Raw genomic sequence first — 6,461 nt, forward strand, 5'->3', positions numbered from 1 at the left:
ATATTTAATTTCTTCTATTTATGTTTAATTTACGAGATATTGTAGTTGTCTGCATCTACATTGCGCTTGAAAATATGACAACTGAGTTAACTACCACTTGGTCGTTTCTACGTGGGAATTAAAAATTATATTTATTAAAGTATTTTTACCGATTATTAGTGCGATTATCAGTACCTACGTAAAATGTAACACTTTATATTATTAAAATATGTAGTTAATGTCCGTTTTACACGTTAAAAACACCAAGTTCAGAACATAATTGCGTAGATATCTTTTTCTACGTTGTCGATTCGGTGCAAGGTGCACGATTTAGAAGGAAGTTAAAATATGAAATACTAGCTTTTGCTCGCGGCTTCGCTCGCGTGGAATTTGAAAATCGCGTAAAATGCAAATATTCCTGTAAGCTCCCTTAGAAACATGATGTTATTCCAAGACCAAAAGTAGTCTAGTAACATAAGCGGTTTTATCTTTTCAAATAAGTTTATGCCAAAAAAAACAATACGATTAGTTTCTTAGTTAGAGCGTGAAGGAAGGACAAATAAATAAATAAATAAACAAACATACTTTCCCATTTTAATATTAGTTTGGATATACTTAGGAATCATTCATTTACTTTCGTACAAATCGTAATTTCTCACAACAAAAATGAAATTCTGTGTCAATACTTTAATTACTTTAAAACTAATTTAAAAAGTATTCAGTATCATTATCAGTACAGGAACTATGTTGTAAATTATTATAATTTAGGCAGAGGCTTATTACGAGTAAGTCTTTGTACTTGGCACTTGTGAATTGTGATCATGATGGGTTCATTATAACATCATAAGCGTCGCTGGACGTTTTACACCATCGAAGGGATGTATACGATTCTTCAGAACACAAAATGAAATTTTATTTCTACGATTTCTCAATTGCTTTTCATGATCACAGAGATCCTAAAACCGGGCAAAGATAAGTTAAAAGGAAAACTTTGCGAGATATTTTTGCGCTACAATTAAACTTGCAAATGCCGGAATATGATGTTTTGCATATTTTGTTTACCTAAATTTTGTCGTAATTTACGTCATGTGTCAATACACGTGTCTTTATTTCTCAATCGCCTTTTCTTTAGATCAATACTGAACTGATGACGTCTTTTTCTACCGTTTAACGAGGAAGGCGTAGAATATTCACTTGATGCCTCCACTGCCGAAGAAGTGTCAACGGTGTTGTCTTTAGAAGATTCACAGTTTGAGAGGGATAATATACTCGATGGCTCGATATATGAGTTAATAAATTCAAGCAGGTCATAGATTATATGAGATCAAACTATCTGTTTAATAAAAAAGACATAATATTTTAATCTAATACTGATAATGGACGCGGCGGACTTGAAGTGATGAATTGTATTCTGAGGGCGTTGACGTATTTAATAATTTGCTTAGATCGACATCCAAATTTTCAAAATCATTTTATATTTTAGACTGAGAGTGAACTGGTGTGACTGGCCCAGAGTATTCAAACCATGGGGACTTATCTTACGAAGTTAACTTATATTCATTTGTATTCATCGCTGATACGTCAAGGTTTTCTATAGAAGTTCAATAATTGTTCATCGGGCAACACAGTATTTTGCTCGATAAATCTATCGTTTATGTTCTGGAAACTTTCAACTTCTTTAAAAAGGACTTTCTGAACATGAAACAACAGTAAAAAATAACAGAAAGAAATTAGAAGTCAATTAATATAATAACAATAAGAATTAACATAGAAAGGTACTCATAAACATAACAAACAATACTAATTTACAAAAGTAAATTGAGACATCTAAATCACAATCGCAACGTAGAAAAAGCTATATGGCAGATAGCCGCTTATGCCGCATAACATGACCCCCGCGCGTCCCGCGTATAGACGACCAGCGGTAGTTATCCGCATCTACGTCGTGCAATTTCACAAAACAGGAGTAGATGTCTTCTTTTACGTGACAAAAGTACCAGAAATAAAGTGATATTTCAATTTTTGTTTTTGTTATGTTGTAGAACATGATATTTTAAGCTAGTTTCTACAAAAAAACGAAAAACTCAAAATTGCAGATGACTTTTTTTACTTTGCACCCGTCGACGTACTTTACTGATGTCTTTTCTAGTACTTACATAGCTTAGTTCGGGTTGGCAAATATTCTCGAGCTTTCGAAAATAGTAGTCAATAAGGTATCCTCAATTTTTTTTGTTACACTAGCGTCATTGACTAACATACAAAGTAATTATTTTTTTATCTCCGAAGTTGGGCAATTCAGATAAGAGCCACACCCTACATACAATAATGTCATAAGCTCACTAATTATTGAATAAGCCAATAAAATAGAAAAGAGATAAAATGTTTCATATCAAGATCCCGCATGGGAAAACTCAAGCCCCCTACACTTAATCAAAAGGCAATTAATAAAAATTACCCATTACATAAAACTTAACGTCCAGCCGAGCAATAAAGTGGAAATCGTGTGGATCCGTCATAAATAAATTGTTTTATCTTTTGTGTCACATCACGAAATACAATTAAGACTTCCCGCTATCTTCTACTATCCTTTCTTAACCAATCTTTTTGTTATGCTAATCATAAACAACTATGCGCGTAAGGTAGAAATATTAAATAATAAAGGGCATCGTTAAAATAGAGGAGATATCAATAATATATTCTGTACTCACCTTTTGTGCATTCCTTGGATGGTTGCGCCGCGGGGGCTCCTGGCCCGCCGAATGCAGGCGCCGGCCGCCAGACCACAGACTCAATTTTTGACCATTACCATGATAATCGATGGGTTAGTATTCCTAATGGTGTTTTAAATATCGTTTCAGCGTTGTTATAAAGGTAGATACATGAATACTTAGGTAAGAGTATGTAGAATATGTAAAGCTAAAATAACGTAGGTAGATACCTAACTGGATTTATTGTGAACACCCCATTATTATTGGCACTTTAGGGATTTATACAGCATACCTACTTACTGCAGAAGTAGGGTGACTGCCAAATGTCAATGATAGGATTGATTCTCCCTTGTCGCTAGTTAGGGGATAAGGGGATATCAATTTTGACATAGTACATAATAAATACCTTTTTTTTTTTTTTTTTTTTTTTTTTTTTTTTTTTTTTTTTTTTTTTTTTTTTTTTTTTTTTAAAGCTTACTTGCCCTTGTCGTTGCTAAAGTTAATTTTGATTTAGGTTGGGTTGGTTATGGTCAAAGTTATGGTTACTTATAGTTAAGGCTAATTTAACTTTAACCTTAACTTTGAGCACAGAATTTGACAGAAGACGTCGCGTTGCTGGTCCGACAAGTCTTTATAAGAACGTGGGCGGGGGCGTTGCTGGTAAAGGAGAACTGTCAAAAGTTCCGTTTAGATTCCGCTAGGTATATTAACTTTATGATTAGTATCTAAAATATACCTACATCACTACAGAAAACAGTTTCTTGTCAAAATTCCCCCGTTTTTCCATAATTTCCTCTATTTCTTAGCTCCTATTAGTCTTAGCGTAATAAAATATAGCTTATAGCCTTCCTCAATAAATGGTCTATCCAACACTGAAAGGATTTTTCAAATCGGACCAGTAGTTCCTGAGATTAGCGCGTTCAAATAATTTCTCCCCGTTTTTTCCACATTTTCCTCTATTTCTTCGCTCCTATTAGTCTTAGCGTGATAAAAATATAGCCTATACCTTTTCTCGATAAATGGGCTATCTAACACTGAAATAATTTTTCAAATCGGACCAGTAGTTTCTGAGATCAGCGCGTTCAAACTAACAAACAAACTGCAAACTCTTTTATTTGGTCATCGCACTGTAGGTCCTTTGTTAAATCGAAATTTATATAAGAACTGATAATATTAATGTTGACATTGTTGTCCTGTATTTGTTTTCTATAATACACTGTGTAACAAAAATAAGTGATAATACTTTAGGGTGTGTACGTGTTCCTTGTACAGAGTTCACTGTGAAAGTAGCAGTGCTGAAAGACGAAAAATTTTTTTCACTTTTGCATGGGCAAGGGCCTGAGCGTCACGAGTTTCCCCATACAAAGGTGAAAAATTTTTTTGGTCTTTCAGCGATGCTACTTTCACAGTGAACTCTCTATAAGGAACACGTACACATCCTAAAGTATTATCACTTATTTTTGTTACACCCTGTATACGACATCCTGGAGAAAGAACCCTCCCCGTGTATTATATTTCTCTATGGCTCTGCTTCACAGCTAGAGATCGGCATCGTTAAAAAATCTTTAAGATGGTATAGCAGTTTGGGAAAACATCAACATGTTTCTTTTCATAAATTTAAAATTAGCCAAAAAATTTCACTGCAAGAGGTGTAAGACTTTGTCTTAGACTGCAGTAAGTAAGATTTTAACTGAATGCACTCATTCACTAAATGTTCGTCTACGGCATTTGGATAGGTAATGCGCCAACCTTATGATCGGATTTTTTTTTGATTCTAGATAATTTTTATTATTGACAATATCGTTTGGTCGCGGGGCCCTGGGCTGCAGCCCATTTAGCCTTATAGTAGATCCGCCCCTACGTTCACCCGGCAGAATTATTTATGTCGGACCCCAATCCTTTTGCATCTTATCTCTGATCAACACCTGTCCATATCACGGGCAGATCATATTGTTAAAGACGCTCGCCGATGTTCGAAAAATGACATTATGACGTGAATATTTATATCGAAACAACATATTTTATGGATTAACTTAACCTTTGATTTTTTAACTGGCTCCAGCTGCAGACACAGGTAGATTATATTATATATAGCTACCAAAATTAAAGTCTGGTATATTGAATCAAAAAATCATGATAAGTATGTAATTGAGTTTTATTAATCTGACTGAAAATGTATTTTGTTTCCAACACTTCATTTTGCGCAGAGTAGGTAACACGATTTTAATTCCCACTTGCTAGGAAAATTGATGTTTATTTTATCTTTCAGGGCGGGGGGCAGCTACCCCTACCAGGATACGCCCATGGGCCTGGTCGCGAACTCGCGACTCTTCACGTGACACGTCCCATCACTCCCGTACTGGAATGCTGCATCGCGTACGTAGTTTCAAACTTTGGGAAGTAGAGGACAGACCCATCTTTTCGAGTAGGTATTTAATATTTTCCGCCTGCCTATACGTAGTTGAAGCGTAGATACCGTATTTAGGTATGGTTACTACATTACATAGTAGCCATGTAAGTATAACACTCTTTAAGATTTCTCTGTTTCTCGCATATTTATAATTATTCAATATCCAACAAGCATCCGCAGAAATAAATAAAACCAAAATAACATTAATAAAATTAAAAAGTAAAGACTAAATTAAAATATATCTAACATTTGAGAATATTATGAGTATTTAATAGTTACGATAAGAGCGAGATATGATCGGAGTTGATATATCGATGCGGCCGCGACGGGACTCAGAAGGCCTACCACGAAAGCGTTTTGAGTCTCAAGCAATATCGAACGAGATGCCGCTTCCCGCTCTAATAACGTCATTTCACGTTTGTTAGAGTAGGACGCGACGTTCTCGTTCGATTGTTTATGACTTTTATGAGTCTCAAAACGATTTCGTGGTACTGCACTGTTTCACAGTCAGTAACATTGACATACCATACTTACGGACAACCACACCGGTCGTGGTGGTAGCCCGTCAATGAAAATGAGCAAAAAGTTCCAATTCAGGAAATGTGATAGATATTCAATCTTCATGGTTCACCAACAACAAAGCATTGGTATAGCATAACTTGATTCAAATTCGTCGTTCTCTATAATATTATGGGCGTATACTATAACTAGAATTTAAACTTGGTCAGCGGGGCTAAAATGGTCGCTTTGAAGAATCATGATATGAATCATAACATGATTCATTTTTCTAAAATCGCAAAATGCAACTCTGCTTGCAATTTATTCTGTATTTTTCTACTGATTTGACATTTGTCAGTTTGACAGTTTTGACAATTCATTTGCTGAATTGATTGAGAGGAATTGCTACATGTGACCATTTTAGCCCTGCAGATCCTCACAAGCAGTGCCGTAAATAGCCTTTTTTGCGCCCTGTGCGAGTTTCTATATAACTGCACCTTTGTTTTTTAACCGACTTCCAAAAAGGAGGAGGTTATATTATGTCCGGCTGTGGATATTTTTTACTACATTGGAAACATCTCTGGGGCGCAGCGGGAACTTATCGGGAGCAATTCGAAAAATAAGGATCTGTCTGGTCTGGCCATTCTTGCACCCCCCAGAGTCTACGCCCCGTGCCTGGGCACCGGTGGCACCGCCCTATTTGCGGCACTGCAGTCACCAGTCACCGATCCATATCAGATCCTCAACGAGGGTTGTTAAAACATGGTTTCGGCATTGATCCGATGTCATCAATCCAGTATACCTACTACGATCAAACCCTGTTGCTATTATTAATTAGCGAAAAGATGTTGCTCGGTTACGCGGTG

Source organism: Aricia agestis, chromosome 8, assembly GCF_905147365.1.
Source record: "Aricia agestis chromosome 8, ilAriAges1.1, whole genome shotgun sequence".
Classification (NCBI taxonomy): domain Eukaryota; kingdom Metazoa; phylum Arthropoda; class Insecta; order Lepidoptera; family Lycaenidae; genus Aricia; species Aricia agestis.